The 26,163-nt window shown below is 44.9% G+C and overlaps 1 protein-coding gene across 1 annotated transcript in view; it reads right to left on the reverse strand.

The window, feature by feature from the left end:
- Positions 1-14,318, reverse strand: part of fam135b (family with sequence similarity 135 member B) — a 409,679-nt gene extending 395,361 nt beyond the window's left edge. Inside the window, exon 1 of the mRNA XM_069922246.1 lies at positions 14,143-14,318. The gene's annotated coding sequence lies outside the window, so the exon portion shown is untranslated. The remainder of the gene's footprint in view (positions 1-14,142) is intronic.
- Positions 14,319-26,163: the final 11,845 nt, after the last annotated feature.

The raw sequence follows: 26,163 nt of genomic DNA on the forward strand, positions 1-26,163 counted from the left end.
TGGTCGAAATGTTCGATGTCATACCAAACCTCGACAAACTCCTGAGGAAGTAGAGGCGGTGATGTGTTTCCTGCATGGCATTAGTATGTTGTGTCCAAGACAGATCATCTGAGATAGTGACTGCCAGGAATTTAAATTTGCTTACCCTCTCCATCTCTGATTCCCCCAATTTTTTTTTTTAATTTAGAAATACAGCAAAGTAACAGGCCAATTTGGCCCTACAAGTCCTGCTGCCCAATCACCTCAGAAGTGCAGCAACATTCCCTAAAATCGATAATTTGAGCAGAAGAAAAAGCATTTCAGCATTTCTTCATATTTGAGAAAAAATTCCTTGGTCATCTCTTTCTTGATGAAGTGAAATTGATGGGAATGACAACCTTCTGAAGGGCCACACCTCACAACAGAGTTGTGACACAATGTTATTCCCCATGGATTAATTGAATTGCTCACTGCCAGTAACAATAGCTTTCTGTTAATGATCTAACTTTATGACCTGCAAATGAGCCAAATGATGCCAACACACTCTGCCCATCAGATTCAGAGAGCCAGGTGAATCCCTTTCAGTCACATGTGCCCATAAATCCACAAGAGATATGTTATAGAGGTATATAAAATCATTCACAGCATGGATAAGGTGAATGTCATAATCTTTTTGCTAGGGTAAGGGGGTTCTACAACTAAAGGGCATTGGTTGAAAGTGAGAGGGGCAGGTTTAAAAGGGTCTTGAGAGGCAACCCTTTCCCACAGAGGACAAGAGCTGCCAATTACGGCATTTTAATGACATTTGTACAGGTATGTGGATAGCAGAAGTTTAGAGCAGGGGTGGCCAAAATACGGCCCCTGGGAGAACTGTGACCCATTGATGAAAACATTGAACTCAGTTTAAAAAAAAAATTACCTCAGCTGATTAAACATGGCAGAACTGAAAAGACAGAAAACAGCAAGGGTGTGCCGAAAATTTCAAACACAGTGGGAAAATGTATACTTTTCACAAAAGTGAAGGGGAAGTGTACTAGTTTGATTTGCAAGGAATCTGCTAACTTTAGTAGTCTTTCTACAGATATACACGATGGACAGTTGGGCCATGAAGTGTATTCTCTGAGAGTTGTGAGGGAATGTTGGAGACGGCCTTGTCCCTTTCCTGATCTTTTATCCTGTTCTTAATTTGCATCCAACTTTTTTTATTTTGCACTGCTTTTTGAAGGAGAGTTTAAAAGTTTTATTGTATTCATTTTAATTAAATTTAAGAGCAGCAGATACATAAATGCCTACTGTAATACGTGAGCAATAAACTACTATATTGTCAACAGTTAAACTGTTTAGTTGTGCCCTATAGCTCTCCACTGGCCACCGTGACAGAGGTGCACCAAAGAAAAGGTACAAGGACTGCCTAAAGAAATCTCTTGGTGCCTGCCACATTGACCACCGCCAGTGGGCTGATAACGCCTCAAACCGTGCATCTTGGCGCCTCACAGTTTGGCAGGCAGCAACCTCCTTTGAAGAAGACCGCAGAGCCCACCTCACTGACAAAAGGCAAAGGAGGAAAAACCCAACACCCAACCCCAACCAACCAATTTTCCCTTGCAACCGCTGCAATCGTGTCTGCCTGTCCCGCATCGGACTTGTCAGCCACAAACGAGCCTGCAGCTGACGTGGACTTTTTACCCCCTCCATAAATCTTCGTCCGCGAAGCCAAGCCAAAGAAAAAAAAAGAATAGTTATTTTAAAAGAAAATGAATTTTTGATAGCACAGGGGTTTCTGGTCTAAAAATATTGGTTTTTCTTGCAATATAACTGGTTTAAAATTGCTAGGTTTAATATTGTTTGGCCTGTGACTCCTTACAATTTTCTCTATGTGGCCCAATGACCAAAAAAAAGTTTGACAACCCCTAGTTTAGAGGGAAACATGCTAAAAGCAGGCAAATTGGACTTGCTCAGATGGGCAGCCTGGCCAGCGTGGACAATTTTCATGCTGTATAACTCTACAAATGATGGCATTTTTCTTATTTATGGAAGCAATGCAATCTGGCTAGAACAACTTATCTAGAGGAGACTGTCAAAGATTTACATTTGTATTCAATTTTATCTTATGTAGAATGCAAAATATTTCAAATCACTGTAGATTGTAAAAGTACATTCTAAGTTCAAAGGAGCAGACTTTGCACAACCACTTAGTTTATTTTTATATATACACCTTTATCTTGGTCAGCTGCCAGTCGTTACATTCAAGACCCATCCCATGTAACGTGGACATTATGCCTCTTAGCGTGTCAAACAAGAATGTTTCAGGTTGAATGGTGGTTACATCCAAGTAATTTAAATCTATAGCTATTTTAGTTAAGCACAATGGTTTCCTTATTTTTGTATCCCACCTTCTCACCACTCCCACTCAACAGCCTCTCACTTCAATTCTTTCTCCCTTTGACTGTTAAGCATCAAATCCTGCTCAGTAAAACTCCACAGCTAACAACAGCTCTTACGTACATAGTCACCCATTATTGTGAGCCTGATTGGTGTTTTTTTGGTCATAAAGTCACAACTTAATTCTAACCTGCCCCAGATTCTTTTATAAAGTGGTCACTGATGGACAACCAAAATGAGAATCAAAATCGTTGATCAAGTCACTGCATAGAAGAGCAGGGATGTCAAGTTACATCTGAACAAGACATTGATGAGATCATACTTGGCAGATTGTTTGCAGTACTAATCACCCAACAAGAGGAAAGAGTTCATTAAGCTGGAAAGAGTGCAAAGAGATTCATAAGAATGATATTGGAACTACTAGGCTAGAATTATATAAGGAGAGGCTGGATCCTTTCTCCATGGGGCATAGAAGGCTGAAGGGAGACATTACAGAGGTTTATAAAATCATGAGGGGTATTGATAACTTACACAGTCATAGTGTTTTCCCATGGTAGGGGAATGAATAACTTGAGGGGACAGATTTAAGGTGAGAGGGAAAGATTTAGAAGAGAGCTGAGGGGTACCTTTTTCCACTCAGGGGATAAAGGGTATATGGAATGAGCTGCAAGAGGAAATGGTAGAGGTGGGAATAATTGTTATGTTGAAAAGCAATTGAGTCGTGAACTGGGAAGGTTTAAAGGGATTTAGGACAAACACAGGGAAATTAGGTGAACAACTTGGTAGGCATGGCGAAATGGGCCGAAAAGCCTGTTATTGTGCTGTACAACTATGACCTTGTGATTTTGTCAGAAGGCAAATTCAAAATTTTTCGTTTGGTTAATAATAAATTTAACTTATGGGACACGATGAAAGCATATTTAACAGGACATATTTTGAAAATTAAGGGCTATATGAAAGAATTGGACCAACAGGAAAATGAGATAATACGTTTCAAAAACAGATTTGCAAAGAGGGACCTCTGAGGAAGACTTATAAATAAGAAACTTCATTATAATACATTACAAACATATAGAACGGAGAAAGCCAATAATGAGGACTAAGCAGAGATATTATGAGTTAGGTGAAAGTGAAAGGGGTCATAAGGTCCTGGCTTGGCTGTTGAAAACAGAATAAGTTTCAAGAATGATTAATGCAATTGAATTAGAGTCGAATGCGACTACCTATAAACATTAAGAAATTAATGAAGCTTTAAATGAATTTTATTCTGTTATATAAATCAGAGTCATAGAAAGACAATAATAAAATAGAAGATTTATTTCTCGCAAATAAAGCTACCACAGTCAACTTTACAAGAACAAGAGGTCACATGATGGTGGACAGCAAGTAGGAGCAGAATCCCAGAGCTCCTTAGAATACTAAAGAAGACAGAAGAAAAAACAGATTGAAACAACCCTCAACATCTTACCCTTCCAATGAAAGCTTCTGATACATTTATTTAATTCTCGAAAAAAAACTTATGGTATCATTTGAGTTGGGAGTTGAATGTCATGGCCCGATGTAGGGAATTTAAATTCAGTTGTGAAATGAATCTTGAATAAAAAGCTAATCAAGATATAGATCATGTAATAGTTGCGGCAGGGTCCCTTTTCTGTCATTTAAGAGAAGGTTGGATGTCTACATGGAGGTGAGGGTGTTGGAGGGTTATTGGTGGAGAGCAGGAGGTTTGAGCTAGTGGAGTTCTAGTGAACGGTGCGGACTCGAAAGGCTGACATGGCCTGTTTCCGCTCTGTAAATGGTTATATGGTTATGATTATTGGTAATGTTTGAAATGAGTATTGTATCTAGGGAATACATTCATTTTAACACAATTATTCCTACCCAATAATGTTATTGGCAATATCTTCCACTTATTCAAATATTCTCTAATTTTTTTAAGTAATTTAATTTATATAAATGATCTCATTTATTATCTACCTGTATCATTAAATATTTTATTCCATTTGTCAGTCATTTAAATTAAGTATCTTCTTAACACTGAGTGTAATCCCCTATAATTAGGGGCATAATTTCACTTTTATCCCAATTTACTTTATAACCCAATACTTTCCCATATTCCTCCGGTCTTGAATATAATTCGAGTAACGAACCTATTGGAAGTTTGAGTTAGGAGGTTTGCAGTTACCAAATGTTAAAAATTTTTTGAGGTTCCTTGCTTCATTTTTTTGGACGAGGGAGTAAAGCAAGCATGGATTGAAATAGAAATTGATAAAATAGGAGAGAGAATATTGGAAGTCTTTATATATAAATGGGAATCAAAATTAATAACTTGGATCTTTGTTGAAATATTTGGAATAAGATAAACAACAGAATTGGAATGAGGGGGATGTCCCTGCTTAAAATGCCTTTGATACAAAAATCAACTTATTCCATTTTCAATGAATAGTGCATTTTTAAAGATTTGGTCATGGAAAGAAAATAGATATATAGACTATTGATAAGAAGAAATAAATTTATGTCATTTGAATAATTTTAAAAATAATATCGGATACAAAATAATACACTTTTAAAATATTTAATTAAGGGCTTATTTAAGAGATAAATTAGTCTACCAATATTATTACCGAAATGTGGTGATGTGGAAATGCTAAAACGTAGTAGATATATAAATAATTTTATTTCAGCTATGTACACTTTATTCCGGAAGGGACTCCCAAACAGGGGATACATAGGTCCAGACAGTGATGGGAGATGGATTTAAATATTAACATTGATGAACAAAATAGGTCAGACTTACATCAAGCTAGTATCACAAGCATTACAAATGTTAGAAATGGATTAATTCAATTTTTTTTTACATCAACAATACCTCACACCACAGATGTTTAATAGATTGCAATCATACCAGTGTTTCTGATGTAGCCAAGAGATGGATACTTTTTTATATTCTACTTGGTCTTGTCCTAAAGTGAGACTCTTTTGGATAAGTTTATTTGGCATTTTTTTTAAAGAACAGGTTACAGGAATTAAATTCCCATTAAACTCAATGTTATTTTTACTCGGTAATATTGAAGAGGTAAGACCAAAAAGGAAATTATCTATATATCAAAAGGCATTTGTAAATATTGCCTTGGCAGTAGCAAGAAAATGTATAGCAGTAACATGGAAATCAGACACCCATCTAGGTCTGGAGTGACTGAACACAAAAATGTGCAGTTGATTTCCTCTTGAGAAGATTACTTATAATCTGATAAACAAATTTACTTTTGAAAATTTGGCACCCATATTTACAAATTGAGGGAATTAATTTCTAGATGTTTTCCTTAAACTTCAAACCTCATTAACTTTCTTGGAAGCATTAAAAGATACAAATGGTTAGAGCCGTGTGGTAAGGGGTGTCCTCTGAAACGCAGGTTTCTATTCTTCCTTTTTCTATACTGTTTCTCATTTATTTCTTTCGTTTCCTGGGGTTTTGTTAGGAGGAGATGGGGTTGGGGTGTTATACCATCAAGTATAATGGATTTGATACTAATATTTGACTACTACATTGTGCATTTGGCAACAATTACATATATGGAATTTTTTTTAATAAAACTTTCAAAAAAAAACTATGACCGTGGATTTTTCATTTCACCTCACCAGGGAATCCTCAGGTTAAATGAACTACCATTACTGTCATGTAAGATGACAACCAAAACAATGTGCACAAACATCACCTGCAGTTTTATGTTTTGGTGCATAATAGAATGATCACTCTCGTGCTTGTCATTTGAATATCAAAGTAGAAATGGCAGCAAAATTAGGCTATGTGCAGTGGCACGTCCATGGATTTCCATTCGACCATACGACATAGGAGCAGAAATAGGTTACTCAGCCCTTCTCGTCCGCCCCGCCATTTAATCATGAGCTGATCCATTTTTCCACTTCCTGGCTTTTTCCTGATAACTTTGGATACTGGGCTAATCAAGAACCAATCAATCTTTGCCTTAAATACACACAGACAGCCTCCACAGCTACCTATGGCAACAAATTCCACAATTCACCATCTTCTGGCTAAAGAAATTCCTCCGCATCTCTGTCTAAGTAAGCAGACGCCCCTCAATCATTGTTTTGCCATTTTCTCATTGCTCTCCCATCATGGGAAACAATTTTTTCATATCTACTCTATCCATGCCTTTCAGCATTCAAAATGTTTCAATGAGATCCCACTTTATTCTCCTAAGTTCCAATTATCACAGGGCAAGAGCCATCAAACGTTCCTTTCATTCCCGGAATCATCCTTTCTAACCTCCTCTGAACCCTCTCCAATGTCAGCACACCCTTTCTTAAAAGAGGAGCCAAAAACTGCTAACAATACACAAAATAAGTGAGGCCTCACCATGGCCTCAACATAACGTCCCTGCTTTTATATTTCTCTTGAAATGAATACCAGCATTGTATTTGCTTTCTTCACTCCTGACTCAGCCTGCAAGTTTACCTTCAGGGTATCCTGCACAATTTTCAATTTTATCCCTATTTAGAAAATAATCTGTTTATTTTCTTTCCCAAAGTGTATGACCATACACATTCCAACACTGTATAATTTAAGAGAGGGAGAAAATTTAAGGGGTCCCGAGGGTGGTGGGTGCATGGAATCAGTTCCCAGAGGGAGAGGTAGAAGTATGTTGTGTGTGGAAGTAGCGTGGCCTCCCTGCCTGTTTTGAATGGGTGCATTGTGGGTGGTTATGTGTCCTCCTTTCCGAAATATCTTCGGAAGTCACATCACCTGTCATTCAAGGCTGGCTTCCCGCCACCCATTAGTGCACACCTTGTGTTGGCCAATTTAAATCACCCAAGGTCTTTATTGGCTAGAAGCACAGATTAGCACTCTATATAACACTAACACATAGCATAATCTTTCTCACTGCCTTGTGGTCCAAGCCTCAAACATCGCTCCATGCCCAGTCACTATTGCTGGAAGAGTTGTGGGTAATATGTGCACTGCACTGAAGCTGAGCCGTAGTATTGTAATAGATCAATACTTGCAGAGAGCTGCACCCCCACTGTTAAGAGAATCGGGTGTGTATAAAAGTTCCTTTGTAGTGTGTGTACTCAAGTGTGTGAGCATGTCGACTATCTGTTCACTATTGTCAGAGTCCAACCTAGATCCGAGGTGAATGCTGAAGTGAAATAGTAATCAAGTACCATTTAACGTTCTTACCCATTTGTCTCCCTTGTGTCAAAGTTGCGTGTGATTGTAACACTTGTGCTCAGACACACCTCTCTGTGAACCCACCGAACCGGATACTCTTCTCAACACAACAAAGTGGAAAAAATTTCAACATTTAAAAGACACTTGGAGAGTAAGATGATGAGGAATGGGATATAGGCCAAATGCAAGGACTTGGGATTAGCTCAGAAAAGCACTTTGGTTAACATGAATGAGATGGGCCAAAGGGCCTTTTCCCATGCTGTATAACTATGATTCTATATAACTGCAATAAAATTTCCTTGATGCTATAATAAATCCCTCTCATAATAAAGACTAATATTCCACTTCTTCTTTTAACTATCTTCAGCTTCTACATATATGCTGGCCTTCAGTGATTTTAAACTCACTTAAGTTCCTGAAACTATCTCAACACCACCCAATCTCTCACCATTTAACAACATTTTGATTTCTGTTATGTGTTAATTTGGATGTTTATCACTTTTTCCCATTTTACATTTTATCTGCAATATTTATATTCAGTTTGTCCAAACTTAGAAATATGACATACGATATGCATTGATCTACCCTATTATATTGATTTCATTATAATCAATGTAAGCACTCACCTCTGAGTTAGACGTTGTGGGCTCAAATCCAACTCTGGATTGCTGGATTTTTTTTTATTTTGGTGTATTTTCTACGTTACAATTGCAACTACACTTCAAAAGTACTTAGTTACTTGAAAATTGCAATGGGGTCATAAAAAGTACTAAACAATCCAAGCCTTTCTTTCCCTGAAAATAGCTTAGCAAAAATTAAAATACTATTTTAATAATATCAATTTATGGATCTCTGATTATGAATATGATGTTAAGTGAAATAGGAAAGCTTAACTTTTCTTTATCTTTCTTCCAAAAAAATGTTCTTATCAAATGTACTATGTTTAAACCTTACAAATTAACATACCAACAATTTAGTATTACTTTTGAAGGTTTATTCCAAAATTATCATTTGAACCCATGAGGCAGGTTTCTATCATAGTACACTGACAGAATGACACCATTGACTGATTGGCCTTGGGAACCCTTTTACATCCACCTTAATTCGACCATGTAATCTTCAGTGCAATTTATTTTTCCAAATTGAGTTGCAAATGTTAGAAGTGATTTCAGGTGATGTTGCTTATCAAAATGGTTAAATTATCCACTCATTTCAATTACACAATGCACGAAGCATTGCAATCTGAAGATTCCAAAAATAATAGTTTTCAAATTAATAGCAACAGGCAAATAGAAATTTAAGATGAACAATTCACTGTTGAAGACTTTCTAAGTAGCAGTGCTTGCTTGTGCGAGGAATTATTTAAGATGCTAAATAGTGTACCATAAAAGAAGCATATTGTACTACATTGAAAGTCCACTGGTTTGTCTTTAACATTTCCTTAAATTTATGAATATTAATTATGATTTGTAACAAAACAATGAGCAGAGGTAGGGTTGCTGAACTGGTGGTTTATGAACTCAGTCTAGGTAAAGTTTGCTATCTGGTCTTCATATTCTCGAGTGGCAGAGAGAAAGAAAAAGTGTACGTTTCCAATTATCTATGTATGGGGTTTTCTTTGCCAATGTATAATTCAAGAGATGAACGGGGGTTTGTGGACACACTATAATTTTGCAATAGGAGATGGCAAAAGAATAAAGGGGTGGAGGAGATTGCATCTTATTTCAATTCAATAGGTACATCAACTCAGATCAGCAGTTATAACCATATCGTTCTATAGTTAAATCAGAGAAAGCGGTTGATACAATTACATTGTTCAAAAGACGCTTCAACAGGTACATGGATCTGAAAGATCAAGGATCTGGACCAAATGCAGGCAAATGGAACTTGTCCAGAATACAAATTTAGTTGGAATGGACTAGTTGGGCCAACAGGTCTGTTCCATGCTGCATGGCTCTAAGCCACACTGAGATTATTTTGTATTTCTTTGGTTGCCTGAAACTTGGATAATAATGGGGACAGGAAAAACCTCCCATTTCAACTATATATCGAATATGGATCGTGTCTGAAGAAATCCTCTATACAACTTTCTAAGGAATACTGGGAGAAAGGTATAGACCTCATCTTGAAGGCTGCACTGTGTGTTGCTGGATCAAGCTGTGATAGACAAGTTAGTAGGCAAAATTCCAGGCATCTTTTTCTATTGCAAAGGACACATCGCAACAGAAAAATATAACCACATTGCTGTGAGATGCTGCACTCAATTGGATTACACCATGCTACCTGTCCTTAAAAGTTTATTCAAAGGAGATCCATCAATCTACCAGAACCTCAGATCAATCCAATAATGATCTGCCATAATGTCCTCAATTATATGCAGAAAAACCAAATGGTTGATGAAGTTGCATAGTTCCTAAGTAAATTATTGGTCATTTCATCACCACCATTATCAAGGATGCACTAAGACCATGCTTGGCTAATGGCAAGAAGTGCCCTCCTATCAGATCCTAAAGGCACAGCTGGACTGTCACCTTTCGCTGACCTCAAATATGCTGATGAGATCCCCATCCATATTTTTCTGGAATGTGTATTTATCATCAAGGTCCAGAAAGGGTAACAGTTCACCACAAAGAGCACTCCAAGCTCCATGGCCTGTTCCCAGGGCCACAAACCAAAATAAACATAACGTATTACTGGAAGGTTACACTGGACAACATTTTTTTCCCCAAAAAGTTTGCTTTCTGAAAAAATTGGGAATTATAATAAACAATGTCAAGCTGAACACAAAGGTTACTTCAGATTTGCTGCATCACATAGGAAGTTGGAGAAACATTAAATTAACTTTTATTGAATTTAGCATGTTTAATCACATAATGTACCTCTGAGCCAAGACCTCAGTTTGACTGTACATGTTGCACTTGGACAACAAATGTGAGGTGCCCAAGGCTTGTCTTGGTCACCAATTTTACAACCAAAATAGAGCTCATTGGCTTTCTTTGTAAGTGTATTCACACTGCGTCTTTGAGCCTTCAGTGTATATTCACCACAAATGTAACAGCTACACTGCTCCAGCAATAATACACACACAACCAGACGGGTTGAGCTCAGTGAGCAGACTGGTTTATTGCAGGCTGTGGGCTGTTCTTATACTCCCAGCCCAGACCTGACTGAGAAGCGCGCTGGAGGGCACTGACGTCACCCGGGCGCCACGTGGTCCCCCAGCGCGGGTTTCTGAGCCCCATGCTGGGAGGACGGGAACACCCCTGATGGCGCCATTTTGGCCGGCTGCCCCGTCACGTGGTTTACAAGCAGGATCGGTTCACCTGCCTAGTTGTGAGCCGCCACAACAGAATGTATCACAGCTGTTGTGACATTGATGAGACATTTCTGCTGTATTGAATCTTCCTGAAGACAATAAATGCTATTGCTAAGTACATTCACTAAGTTATTGCCTAAAAAACATGTGCATCAACATGTGTTCAATCTATATCAATGTAATGCACAGCATCTATATATGTGAGCTGCTCTAATCGCCTGTCTGCATCTATCCTAACTAAGCATGCCCAGGCCTAAAACAGCATTTGCATAGCACCTGCATTGAATGCATGCCCAGACACACTTGGACTGACCAAAACAGCTGGCTTTGTGGGCTAGTAGACTTAAAATATGACCGAAAATGTTAAAATAGGTGACATCTAAAAAATAGTACGTGATAAGAAGATCTTAAAGTGATTTTTTTTTGTTATCAGCTGCCCAAAATTCACCAAATATACACAAAAATATTCAGGAAGCAAAATCTTCCTTGTCCAACGTTATCAACTTAGCGTGGACAGTAGCAATAGGAGGTACTGTAGTTGCACTGCTACACAGCTCCAGTGACCTAGGTTTAATCCAGACCTCAAGGGCTCGCTGGGTGGATTTTGCATGTTCTCCCTGAAACAGCTTAGGTTTTCACAGTGTGCGCCAATGACGTACCAGTCGCTTAACAAGCTTCTGTGAATGGTTGCCACGGATGTTCGAGGGTGGCAGAAGATTCAGGGAGGAGTTGATGTGGATGGGAGAGGACAGGTTAAATTGGTGGGGAAATGGGACAGATCACGATCCTCTGGGAGCAGGCATAGACTTGATGGGATGAAACCTGTTGGTTTCCCAGTGCATGAGGCTGTCCACAACCAATTGCTTCGTCCACAACCCAATGTCCAGGCCCACATACTGAGAAAGATACAGAACTTGGCACAGGCATCTCCAAGGCTCAGATAGAAAGATGACAAAAGGAGGTATCACTGAGACACTGAAACCCTCAGTTAAAAAAAAATCTCTCAGCCAATTCCTTCATGGAATATCTATCCATTTTTTTTCCAAGCAAATTAAATAGTATGGCATGTACTATGAATGACAACTTAGTGCAATGATATATATTTCTATATCTTGCAAGTATAGGGAAAGGATGTTAGTCTGTTCAAATTCTCGATATGCATATCAAAATATGTGTGCATGCAAACATAAGCGTAAATAAATGCACCCAGTATTAAATTAAACTTGTGCATAGACATTTGACAGATAAACATCTCCTGATATATATTTTCAGTCATATATTTGTGTAATGTGGTCATATCAATTAATGTGTGTAGCTGAATGCATATGTGACCAGATATGTGGAAACATACACATATTTACTCATAGACAAGCATTTGAACTGCTGCATCAAAGGCTAGAACTCAAGTACTCGTGAAGGGATTAGTGCAAATCGATAATTCAGTCAACAAGAGCAGGTTAGACCAAAAAGGCCTTTTTCTGTGATGACTCAATGGCATAGGCCTGCAGATAAAATACCCCTAAACATCAATGGCCACTCTGGAACACTTGCGCACATGCAAGCAGGGACACAAAAACCAGCAAACTGATTGTTTAAAATGATCATCCATTCGTTCCATTGGGCATGCACCCGCATGCAAATCAAAATTACTGTTAACCCTTTGGGTTGAACAAGCAACGCTCTGCAGGGTGATCAAAAGAGACACTGGACAAACTGAAGACCTGATTTGATGCACAGTCAGTGGTATGAATGATACCACCGCCATCATGACGCTGGGAATCTATTTTAACTGGAGGAAGAACCCGCACTTTTTGGATCAGTTCTTATCCTTACATCTAAAAGAGACAAGCAAATCACCCCAATTAATTATTTGTGTCTATCTGGTTACCTTGAGGATAGAATTCCTCTGTCCGCCCCCTAAACAGTACTATATACAAAGCCGGACCCGCTAAATTCAGAACTTTCAAACAGAGATATCCGAGATCTGACCGCATTGAGACATGACTTTAACAAAACTGCGTCGGTGTCTTGTCTCCCAATCGCCTCCCACCTCCCCTTGCCTCTCACTCGCCCCCCACCCCCCTTGCCTCGCACTCGCCCCCTCCCCTTGCCTCCCACTCGCCCCCCACCCCCCCTTGCCTCCCACTCGCCCCCCACCCCCCCCTTGCCTCCCACTCGCCCCCCACCCCCCCTTGCCTCCCACTCGCCCCCTCCCCTTGTCTCTCACTCGCCCCCTCCCCTTGCCTCTCACTCGCCCCCTCCCCTTGCCTCTCACTCGCCCCCTCCCCTTGCCTCTCACTCGCCCCCTCCCCTTGCCTCTCACTCGCCCCCTCCCCTTCCCTCTCACTCGCCCCCTCCCCTTGCCTCTCACTCGCCCCCTCCCCTTGCCTCTCACTCGCCCCCTCCCCTTGCCTCTCACTCGCCCCCTCCCCTTGCCTCTCACTCGCCCCCTCCCCTTCCCTCTCACTCGCCCCCTCCCCTTGCCTCTCACTCGCCCCCTCCCCTTGCCTCTCACTCGCCCCCTCCCCTTGCCTCTCACTCGCCCCCCACCTCCCCTTGCCTCTCACTCGCCCCCCACCTCCCCTTGCCTCTCACTCGCCCCCCCACCTCCCCTTGCCTCTCACTCGCGCCCCCACCCCCCTTGCCTCCCACTCGCCCTCCACCCCCCCTGGCCTCCCACTTGCCCCCTCCCCTTGTCTCCCACTCGCCCCCTTGACTCTCACTCGCCCCCCCCACCTCCCCTTCTCACACTCGCCCCCCTTGCCTCCAGCTCTCCCCCACCCCCCTGAGCTTGCTGCTTTGTGAACCTGTCACCGTGACAGTGAGCGGCGGAGACCGACCACCCCGCAGGGCGAGCACCGTGCCCACCGCCTCCACCCCCTCCCTCTGCTCCAGTCCGCGCGGAGTGCGGTGACACCGGAGCGGACCAGCCTCCCCCTCCTCCTCCTCCTCCTCCTCCTCCGCTGCCGCTCTCCATCCGCAGCGCAGCGATCCCTGCCGCCGCCGGCTCCCCATCTCCCGCATCCGAAGCGATGAAGAGGTGGTGGGGGGGGGGGGGGGCGGACCGTTTCAACAGGAGGAAATGCCCCGATATAATAACAAGCAACGCTTGACAAAGTGAAGACTCCGCGCATTGATGGATCTCCACCTTGGGTGGTCGATACATTTTCACTCTTACACGTGGGAGGAATCAGGCATTCGCATACACGTAAACCCCCCCTGGTTACCTGTACCCGTGTGTTGTTATGTACAGGTTGGACACATGAAACATTACCTGCTTTTCAGAGATCTGCAGTTTTCCCCCCTTCCAAGCGGGATCTCTTCCTGCTTTAATCTTCTGTTATTTCATCAATTCCCCCAGTCCCCATGGCTTGTTTTGCCCAATTATACATGGATCGGTTGCATTGCTCACATGCAGATGCTGTGTGGACCTGGCAGCCTGGATCTGGCTCTCTCTCTCCCTCCCTCCCTCTCTCTCTCTCTCTGGGTGCAGAACTGTTGCGAGGGAAATTTCTTCTGGGCTGCTGACGTCACGACCATCACAGCAACAATTCAAACCCAGCCACCCAAAGTCACCAGAAACTGCAGGAGCTCCCGGAGTTCCCCTTGTCTGAATGTCCAGTCCTTTTGCCTGGCCTCTCAAGTGGGTGGCCAAGTGTGTGTGTGTGTGGTTTCTGAGCAACAGCCAATAAACCAAACAAAAAAAAATCACTGGCCTCAGGTAGGGCGGGAGAACTCGATTAAGGCACCCAGGTGTTAATTTCCACTCGGGCTTTCATTGAGGAGGGCAAAGGTGGCCAGAATGAATCCCCTTCCTGCAGGGATGTGGTCAACTTTGAACCCTCCACTCCTGTCACTTTGATCCTTTATGGCAGCGGTTCCAAACCTTCTTCTTTCCACTCGCATCCCACGCTAAGTAATCACAGTGCTCTGTGATGAGTCAGGGATTTCTTAAGGTGGGTTGTGAGTGGAAAGAAAAAGAGGGGGAACCACTGCCTTGTGACCACTGAAACCATGAAGCTGGTTCTGGCTCCTTGATTCAGAAGTACCCTGACGTGATCGGTTATTTTAGATTTTCTGATGGCAGATCTATTGTCATGCCATCCCATGCAACTCTTGAGATTTCCTGTGGGTGAGACAGAATTACCGCTTATTGTTAAGCGCGGGAAAACAGTAATCAATGGACACATGTAAACATATAAAGAAATATAAACTGACTGCAATGCAGAGGGGAAAAATATCACCAAAGTGCAAATGCAGGACTTCTTAAATGAAGTCCTGATTGAGTTTGTTGTTGAGGAGTCGGATGGTGGAGGGGTAGCAGATGTTCCTGAACCTGGTGGTGCGAGTCTTGTGGCACCTAGACCTCTTTCCCGATGGTAGCAGCGAGAACAGAGCGTGTGCTGGGTGTTGTGGATCCTTGATGATTGCTGCTGCTCTCCAATGGTGGCGTTCCTGGTAGATATGCTCAATGGTGGGGAGGGTTTTATCTTTGATGTCTTGGGCTGTGTCCACTACCTTTTGCTCAGGGGTGTTAGTGTCTACATTCCTGTGGAGCGCTGTTAGCCAGAATCACACAAGGTAAGGACTGTACAACAAGCTTTAATCCACAAAGACTTCCACAGAGCCAGGCTGGCTGTGGCTGCAGCACCTCTGAGTGAGGCCTCATATCCCGGAGGGTGATTGACACCTGACCGGGTGGGGCTTGAACCATTCAGGCCGACTGATTGACAGCCGGCCAGTTGTTGTCCTGTCCCCTTACACTCCTGCAGGTACAGAGGTTGCCCCCTGCAGTAGGCCGGTGGTGTACCACCACATTCACCCCCTTTAAAATTGTCCCGGGGGGGCAGTAACAAGGAATCGCACCCACTATGACCATACAATAATTACAGGTTGTGACGATTCGGCGGCCGCCAGGGTCTCCGTCACCATCGTAGGACTGGCTCCTGGTCACTGGTCAGAGGGGAAGTGGGGGGGGGGGGGGCTAGCGGCAGGGATGTGTGTGGCTGGTGTGGTGGTGCGCGGAGGGGTGGCCAGGGGGGCTGGGGTTAACATATGCGGGTCGTATTGGATGGGTGAGGGGGCGGGTTTGTCTCCTAAGGCTGAAGCGGGCCCCTGGTGGTCAACGAGGCCCTGAATGCCCCATAGCTGCCTAGGGACGGGGATGTATGCCCGGTCAGCGTCATCCTGGGTTGGAGGGTGGCATGGTGTGGTGGGTGCTCCTGCTGGTGCCAGGTCCCTAGTTGAGACGGGGTCTTCCCTGCAACTGCCGAACCTAACGTAAGCGTAGTTATGGTTTGCCTGAAGGAGGAAAACCTGCTCCACCTGGGCTTCGGCCTTGTGTGTCCGTACATGCTTATGCAGAAGCACCGGTCCCGGGACATGAGCAATGCTGGGAGTGACATTCCAGTCGCCGACCTCCTGGTGAATGAGAACAGGGGGTCGTGAGGGTTCTCATTGGTAGCCATGCACAGCAGTGACCGAATGCATGGAGCGCCTTGGACAGAGCGTCCTGCCAGTTCTCAACGACCCACCGTTTTGACCTGAGAGCTAGGAGGACTGCCTTACAGACCACCCCATTCTCGCGTTCCACTTGCCCGTTGCCTCTCGGGTTATAGCTTGTTGTGCGACTGGTCACGATGCCCCTCGTCGTCAGGTACTGCCGCAGCTCGTCGCTCATGAAACTAGACCCCCAGTTGCTATAGATGAAGGCGGGGTAGCCAAATATGGTGAAAATCTGCCCCAAGGTCCTGATGATGGTGGCTGTGGAGGTGTCCGGACAAGGGATGGCGAAAGTGAAGCGTGAGTACTTGTCCACTACCATGAGGAAGTAAAGGTTTCGGTTCATGGAAGGCAGGGGCCCCTCTGAAATCCATGCCAAGATGGTCGAAAGGCTGAGTAGGCTTTACAATGTGGGCCTGGGGTGGGGGCGGAAGAAGCGGGGTTTACACTCCGCACAGACCCGACAGGCCTCGGTCATGTCCCTGACGTCCCTGATAGTGTAGGCAGATTTCGGGACTTAATGAAATGGTACAACCGGGTGACGCCCAGATGGCAGAGGGACTCATGCAATGACTGCAGGCTGTCGTCATGCATAGACATGCAGGTGCAAGAGAGGGCATCGGGGGAGTCGTAAAACTCCCCGGGGCAGTACTGGATGTCATAGCTGTATGTTGCCAGCAAGACTCTCCAGCGCAGGTTCTTGTCATTCTTGGTCTTGCTCTTGTGGGTAGTGTTAAACATGAACGCCACGGCCCGCTGGTCGGTGAGGAGCGTTAATCTCCTGCCGGCCAGGTAGTGGCGCCAGTGGCGGACCGCTTCCACAATCACCTGGGCCTCCTTTTCAATGGTGGAGTGCCCTAGCTCAGAGCCGTGGAGAGTCTTGGAGAAGAAGGCGGCGGGGCACCCACCCCTTGGTTGAGGGTAGCAGCGAGGGCCATCTCGGAGGCATCATTCTCCACCTGGAAGAGGGAGTCATCATCCACAGCCTGCATCATGGCATCTGCAATGTCTTGCCAGATGCAGGTGAAGGCTGCCTGCACCTCAGGTGGGAAGGGAAAAGTTGTGGCTTGGGCCAGACGGCGGACCTTGTCCGAGAAGCGAGCAACCCACTGTGAATAATAAGAGAACAGGCCCAGGCACCTGCTGAGGGCCTTTAGCGTGGAAGGGAGAGGTAACTCCATTAATGGGCGCATCCTTTCCGCATCTGGGCCGACGCCTCCATGGGCCACAATGTACCCCAGGATGGCGAGGCAGGTGTTGCTGAACACACACTTCTCCTTGTTGTAAGTGAGATTCAGGTCCGTGGCCACCTGGAGGAATTTTTCCAGGTTAGCCTCATGCTCCTGCTGGTCATGGCCACAGATGGTGACATTATCCAGATATGGGAACGTCGTCTTCAGCTTGTGCTGATCTACTATACGAACCATCTCCCGCTGGAAGATGGAGACCCCTTTCGTGACCCCAAAAGGAACCCGGCAGAACTAGAGCAGGCACCTGTCCACCTCAAAGGTGGTATAGGGCTTGTCCTTCAGGTGGATAGGGATTTGGTGATACGCCGACTTCAGGTCAATCATGGAGAAAACCCAGTAGCAGGCTATCTCATTGACCATGTCGGCAATCCTCGGCAGGGGGTAGGCATCCAGCTGGGTGTACCGATTAATGGTCAGCTGTCATCCACGACCATCCTTGGCTTACTTCTCCCTTTGACCACCAGGACTTGGGCTCTCCAAGGGCTGTTACTGGGCACTATAACGCCTTCCGCAAGAAGTCGCCGCACCTCCGCCTTGATGAAATCCCTGTCTGCAGTGCAATAGCGCCTACTCCTGGTGGCGATCGACTTGCAGCCTAGCGCAAGATGTGGAAAGAGCGCTGGTGGGGTGATGCGCAGTGTGGAGAGGCCGCAGGTTGGCCGGGGCTGGTAGTTTGGCGTACTGTGCAATGTAAGTGGAGGTTGGGGCCCCCCAAAGGCAAGGGTGACACTCTGCAGATGGCACCTGAAATCCAGGCCCAGGAGGAGTAGTGCGCAGTGTTTGGGCATGACCAGGAGCCTGAATCCTGCGTAAGTCTCCCCTTCCACCGCTATATTGACCGAGCAGCTCCTGAGGGTACCAACAGTCTTATCCTTGTCGGCGAGGGCGATCAAGCAGGTGGTGGGGAGGACCTTTAACCTTAAGGAGTGGGCCACGCTCAGGTGAATGAAGCTCTCGGTGCTGCCACTGTCAAACAGGCACTTTGTTACCTGTTGACTCGCACGCCTATCATCGAGCACCCGAGATCATGGGGGATATCCCTGGTAATGGCCAGGACCGTCTCAGAGTCAGAGTCGTCGCTATCTGGAGGGATGGGGAGCATCGATTGGGCAGCCTGGTCATCACCTGTAGTGACCACGTCATTCTCAATGTCGTTGGGGTCCCTCCGTGTCCGGCGCTGCTTGGCCCAAGATGGCAGCAGCATGTAGGGGGCTGCTGTGTGGCTGGCCTCCTTCCCCACCTGTGTCTGCTGCACCCGGGAAGTGACATCATCATGGCCGGCGGCAGTGATGCTGTTACGTCAGCCAGAAGTGACGTCAAGCCATGAGCCAGAAATGATGTCGCTTTAGTTCTCAGTGACCTGTGCCGGTGAGGGCAGGAGCTGGTGCAGATGCTCGGGGCACACGATGTGACGGTCGCTGGCAGGGCCGGATGTTGAGCGGTCGGAGTCAGGGAAGTCGTTGTGGGAACATTGGCGCTGCCTGGCATGTGCACGTGGGGGGGGGGGGGGGGCATCCGCGGGGGAGGTGGGGAGGTCATAGAGGGCCGCTGAGCTTCGGCAGATTTAGAGAGGCACACTTTTGCAAAGGGGCCTTTCTTGCCACAACAGGAACAATCCTGGTTCCTAGCTTGGCAGTTTTGGCGTGATCATCGATCTGACCCACACCAGGACCCACAGTACATACAGGGGCACCGGGCAGCTGCCGCAGCGACGTTTTCCTCCCCAGCTCAGCCTGGGGCTGCAGCTGCAATGTGAGAGGGCCATGAGGGAGCCTGGGGGTACCTGGAATCGAAGGCTTCGACGTGCAGGGATGCTGCATCCAGGGTTTGGACCACTTTCACAGTCCTGGTTAGGGCATAGATGTTGTCTTCCAGCAGCTTCTGTCAGATGGCCCTCGAGCGTAGCCCTTGGGCGAAGGCATCTCAGATCAGTCTCTTGACCTCCTCTACACCTACCCTGGGTTCAGCCAGACACGGTTGGGCCAACTCTCGCAAGTGTCCCAGGTAAGACACAGCCGTCTCCCTGGTTACTGGGCTCAGGTGTTGAGGAGGTACCTTGCACAGACCGCATTCATGGGGGGCTTGTACAAGTTCTCGAGAGTGTCCATTGTGCTTTTGTACATGGAGCAGCCTTTGGTTACCTGGCAGGCGCGGGGACCCAGCTTTGACCGGAGTAGGACCAACCTCTTCCAGGATGTCACCCTCGTGTGCCACAGTGATTGCTTCAACTGCATGCTGCCAGATCTCGAAGCATGTCTGGGCTTCTGGGTGGTGTGGGTCGACCTCAAAGGAGTTTTTCCATAGCCACATGGGAAAATTTTGTGGATTAAATTGTGGTGTGCTGTTAGCCAGAATCAGACACACACAAGGTAAAGACTGTACAACAGACTTTAATCCACAAAGACATCCACAGAGCCAGGCTGCGTGTGGCTGCAGCAATTCTGAGTGAGGCCTCAGGAGGCTGGCGCAGGCTTATATCCCGGAAGGTGATTGACACCCGACCGGGTGGGGCTTGATCCATTCAGGCCGACTGATTGACAGCCAGCCAGGTGCTGTCCTGTCCCCTTACACTCCTGCAGGTACAGAGGTTTCCCCCTGCAGTAGGCCAGTGGTGTACCACCACAATCCCAGACCGTGATGCAGCCCATTTTCTACCACACATCTGTAGAAATTTGCCATGGTTTCTGAATGTCATGCCAATCCTCCGCAAACTCCTGAAGAAGTCAAGGTGCTGATGTGCTTTCTTTATGATGCCATTGGTGTGTTGGGTCTAGGAAAGATCCTCCGAGATAGTGACTCCTAAGAACTCAAATTTGCTCCTACTCTCCACCTCTAATCCCCAAATGATCACTGGATTGTGCACCTCTAGTTTTCCCTTCCTGAAGTCAATAATCAGCTCCTTGGTTTTGGTATTATTGAGTGTGAAACTGTTGTTTATACATTTGACCATATTGTGAAGATTTGAAAGTCTAGAACTGCTTCACAGATTAATAAGCATCAATAAAGGGAGCATGCCCAATACAGACAATTTGAACAAGGATGACTAGCTGTGATATTGGGTCATATTAATCCATCTGTCGGTGGTCATTCACAACCCAACCAGATTTTCATACAGCTGCTTGCCTTACAACTGTGTAGTTTAAAATTCACAATCTTCACCCAAAAGATCCCCTGCCCAATTCATCCACTCCCCCAATTTATATACATACCCATCTCCTGAAGCTATATGCCAGTCATAGGCCTGGACTTGACCACAAGTACCAATTACTTAAATAATGATGACCCAATCCACACCACTGAACACATCTCAGCATATCTGGGCCTTGCTTCCCTACAACTCCTCCAATCTCAGCTATGATTTTAGCTGAATTCATTTATGATATGCGATGAACAGATCTTTCCATTATGAAAAGTCCCCCAGTGGAACATCTTTCCTGTAAGAACAGACATCCTTCCTGTAAGAACAGTTCATCTACACCATTAAAGTTTGAGCTAGACAGTGACTTAAATGTCAAAATATATTTTGACAAGGACATTCAGTTAATTTTTACAGTAGCACAAAATTAAAAATATGACATTTCCTGCAAACAAGCCCATAAAGTCATGAAGACAAGTGTGAAGCTTTGGATTTTGGTTTGGATGACTCCACAACCAAAATCATAACTGGAGTACCAGCCCCTGATTGCCATGCGTTCGTAGGCTAAAATAAACAGCAAGTATTTTTAGAAAATTTCTAAAATGTAGATTAAAAAGAGTGTTTAAGATTTTAAAAGGGACAGACAGAGTAAATGTGGATAGGCTTTTTCAATTAAGAAAGGGGGAGATTCAAACTAGAGGACATGGTTTAAGATTGAAGGGGGAAAATTATAAGGGGAACATGAGGGGAAATTTCTTTACGCAGAGGGTGGTGGGGATGTGGAATGAGCTTCCAGCACACGTGGTCGAGGCGGGATCATTGGTTTCATTTAAGGAAAGACTGGATCGTTACATGGATAGGAGGGGACTAGAGGGGTATGGACCGGGTGCTGGTCAGTGGGACTAGGAGGGTGGGGATTTGCTACGGCATGGACTAGTAGGGCTGAACTGGCCTGTTCTGTGCTGTAAGTGGTTATATGGTTATATATGGTTAAAACAAACTAGATATCTTGAAGTTTTCAAGTTTCAAGTATCCAGTTGGCTAAAATGATGATCATTCAAAACAAATTAATTATTTCCCCATCCACTAGTATTAAGACCATTCTATCAACTTAATTGATAGAAGTTAACTCCAGAAGTTAATTTTCTCCAATATTGTTTAGGCGCACATTTTTGCCTTAACTTTCACATGAATATTACAAAGTTTGGTCCAACTCAACTTGTAGTTATGTCTTTATGTGTATCACCTGTTGAGATTTAATCATAACTTATCTTAAGTTGGATGTTATTCAGCTTATTCACAACAGCTCTTGGTTTCCCAACTTACGTGGTTGTGGTTTCCTTACAGAGCTTCCAGTATCCACCATATTTTACTCTGCATATGTTGTATTGTGAGAGTTTTTGAAAACAGTATTTGTCCATCCCCAAACAATATTACAGCATTATAATTATTAATATTGGATTGTCAACAGGAACACAAGTGGAAAGTGGCCAATATGCAAAGCAATTATAAAGCACAAGAGACTGCAGACGTCAGAATCTGGAGAAAAAACACAATCTGCTGAAGGAATTCAATGAGTTGAACAGCATTAGTGGATGAAAACTAATTGTCAACACTTTGGCTGGAATCCTTCATCAGGAATGAGTGTTCAGAGTGGAGATAGCTTGTATAATGAGGACAAGATAGGAGGGACTGGACATGGGTTAGGAGGGGAATGGGAAACCAGGTATGGGGTGAAGGATGAGGAGCAGGGGCATTTGATTGGCAGAAGCCAGTCAGAGGTAAGAAAAACAAAAGGGGTCAGATGGAAGAAGATGAGTCATACAGGATGGAGTGGATAATGAGTGGAAACAAAGGCTATCAGTGCTGAAATCTGAGAAGAGGTGGAAATAGTGATATAATGAGAGATCAGATGGAATTGAAGTGAATATGGGACGAGAATGGTTGGGGGGAGAGGGGACAAAAAGTGGGAGAGGGGAGGGGAATGGGGGAAGCAACTGAGAAGAAGAGAGAAGGGACTCATGACATGAAATTGGAACATTAAATGTTCATACCAGAGGGATTGTCCAGGCAGAATATCAGATGTTGTTATAGAATTTCTTATGAATCTCCTTTTCTTCAACTTCCAGAGCTATCTCATGTCCTCTTTTGCATGCTGATTTCTCTTCAGAGTATACTCCTACATCTCCTATGCAAGGGATTCACAATCTCAGCCATTTATATGTCTTCATTGTTCCTGATGAGTGCCTGAATATCCCTCATTGACCAAGGTTTGCTAATCCTTGCCCTTCACTCTAACAGGAACTTGTTATCCCTGAACTCTCCTCATCTCACTTTTGAAAGCATCCCACTTGCCAGATGTCCCTTGACTAACAGGCTCTCCAATCAACCTTTGTAAGTTCCTGTCCAATGCTATCAAAATTAGCCTTGCTCCAATTAGATGTTGTGGGCTAGTCCTATTTTTTTGCATAACTTTTTTTTAACAAAGTGCTTCCCCCAAAGACACTTCAATCACATGCCCTGCCTCAGTCCTCGGTAGAAAGTAGAATATTGCCCCTTTTCTAGTTGGGGCATCTCCATATTGCTTGAGAAAATGTTCCCGGAGACACTACACATTTCTCACCATTCAAATTCTCAGTGAGTATTAGAGAATTTAAGATCATCTAATATTATTCAGTGCCTAAATACTATTTAGACTTGTATTTCATCATTCACCATGGTCTATAGAAAACACTCTTTGTACCTCTCAACGGCACTTGGCCTGCAGTCCAAAAATAAACATGATGTAAGCTGCAGATTTGAATTATAGACAGTAATTTAGGCTGAGACCTGTGTCTGGAAAGTTGTAACATGATGGCAGCAAAAATCTAGGAAGTAAAGTTCCACACCCACTGAAGGATGTGAGTGTTGAATTTGACACAGAAAAATAATACTTTGTGATGAGTGGCTGCACAGTTTCAGACCTTGATGTGTTTGAAGGCTGATGCTTTTTAGGAAACCATTAGCCAAAATTTAAGATAACATTCAACATTATTTTGACTCAAACGATGAAAAGAAAGTCAGCTGCTTTCTCCTACGGATGGGGGAGGAAGAATAGCAGGAAAAAAAATGAATATTAAAAGTCTCAACAAATTCTTCAAAATACTCCTTGCACACCCATAACCAAAATGAATCCTGAGAATGACAAATATAAGTTCCAAAGTTAAAGCAGAAACAGGTGATCCTATTGATGAGTTCCTCTGCGAAACTTAAGAGGGAGCCAGTGAATGCAAATTTGGGGTAAAATATGGAAGTTTAGTGGACCAAGCCATCTGGGGTCTAGCATATCCAGGCGCACAAAATGTTTTAATCAGGGAAGAGGATTTCACCATTAGACCGGGGAAACAAAAGGCTACACTGACCACTCAAACAGCCTGCCTCATGATTAGATCAAGAACAAACAGTAAGGCTGATAAAATAAGATCAGAAAAGAAAACAAAATGTGTAAGCCAGTTTGAAAGATGTTGCAGCATGACAGGTAGATGACCCACAAGACCATAAGATTTCGGAGCAGAATAAGGCTGTTCAGCCCATAAAGTATGGTCTACCATTCAATCAATATTTTTTTTTCATCCCCATTTTCCTGCCTTCTCATCCATAACCTTTGATGCCTTAACTAAACACAAGTCTATCAACATCTGCTTTAAGTAGATTCACAAATTCAGCACCATCTGGCTGAAGAAACTTCTCATCTCTGTTCCAAAGGGACATCCTTTTATTCTGAGGCTCTGCACTGTAGTCTGAGGCTATTCCACCACTGAAAATATCCATTTGCATCCACTCTATCAAGCTCTTTCAATATTTGGAAAGTTTAGATGGGATCACTCTTATTCCCGACTCTGGCAATACCTGAACGACCACCATCAAGGCATTTACAATCTTTTCAGGTACCTCTTTCAGAACCCTGTGTAGAGCTCGTCGAAAGAACCAAAGACTTGTTGACCCAAGTCTTTATTAGCAAAAGACAGGAGCTCTTCACAGATGGCCGATCAGTCCGGAATGATCCAACCTGGCTAGGGACACAACCCTTTAAGGCCCAGACAGTAGGCTTACAGCCAATCGCTGTAAGCACAGTCATTACACTCGAGATACTGTAACTATATACATTGGTGATAGGTCTGTACTATCACATTCACCCTTTCTTGGAGAACTGACCCTGGGGTGGAAGGGCTGAAGAGGGAGAAGGGAAGGGAAAAAACGAGGAAGAGAATGAAAGGAAGGGGTAGGTTAAGGACTGTAGCGGTCAAGGGGTCTGACCATCCGGCGTGACCGCCATGGTGCCGGGATTGGCGTCGCTGGAGTGGTGTCGCCAGCGGGCTCGTCGGGTGCGACCGCTCCTTTGCTCAATTCCCCATCCGTGTTGTCGGCAGGGTGACCCGGGTCGTTGGGGTGCTGTTGGTCCTTCTGTTCTGGCACGGGGCCTGGGGAATAAAGAGTTGGGGAAGGTTGGGTTGGGGGGGTTGCTGGGCCTACTGAGTCCTGAGCTAGGTCCCGCACCGAAACAGTGTCCTCCCACCCATCTGGGAACTCAATGTAGGCGTAATGCGGGTTCGCGTGGAGTAGAGTCACTCGGTCGACCAAGGGGTCGTTCTTTGAGTGCCGGACGTGGCGTCGCAAAAGGACAGGGCCAGGGATGGTGAGCCATGCCGGTAGAGTGGTTCCTGATTCGGATTTCCTCTGAAAAAGGAACATCCTTTCGTGGGGGGTGGCATTTGTTGCAGTACATAGGAAGGAGCGGATGGAGTGTAAGGCACTAGTGAGAACCTCCTGCCAGTGAGAGGTGGGGAGACCTATAGACCCGAGAGCCAGTGTAACCGCTCTCCAGATGTTGGCATTCTCACTCTCGACCTGGCCGTTACTGCGTGGGTTATAGCTGGTGGTCCTGCTTGAAGCGATGCCACACTCCAGAAGGTACTGTTGCAGCTCTGCACTCATGAATGAGGACCCCCTATCACTGTGGATGGAATTGGGGTACCCGAAAATGGCGAAGATACTGCGAAAGGCCTGTATCACTGAGGTGGCGGTGGTGTCTGGGCAGGGCACAGCGAACGGGAAGCAGGAGCACTCGTCGATGGCCGTAAGGATGTAGTTATTAAGGTTGGTCGATGGTAGGGGCCCCTTAAAGTCTACGCTAAGTCGCTCGAAGGGGCAGGTTGCTTTGATAACGTGGTAGTTCCCCGGACGGAAGAAGTGGGGCTTGCATTCAGCGCACACCGAACAGGCTCGGGTCATGGAGCAAATCTCCTCGACTGTGTAGGGTATGTTATGCGCCTTCACAAAGTGGGAAAACCTAGTGACCCCTAGATGACAGAGCGCCTCATGGAGTTTCTGTAGTCTGTCCATCTGTACGCTGGCAGACGTCCCCCTG

This window comes from Narcine bancroftii, chromosome 2 (genome assembly GCF_036971445.1).
Source record: "Narcine bancroftii isolate sNarBan1 chromosome 2, sNarBan1.hap1, whole genome shotgun sequence".
Lineage (NCBI taxonomy): Eukaryota > Metazoa > Chordata > Chondrichthyes > Torpediniformes > Narcinidae > Narcine > Narcine bancroftii.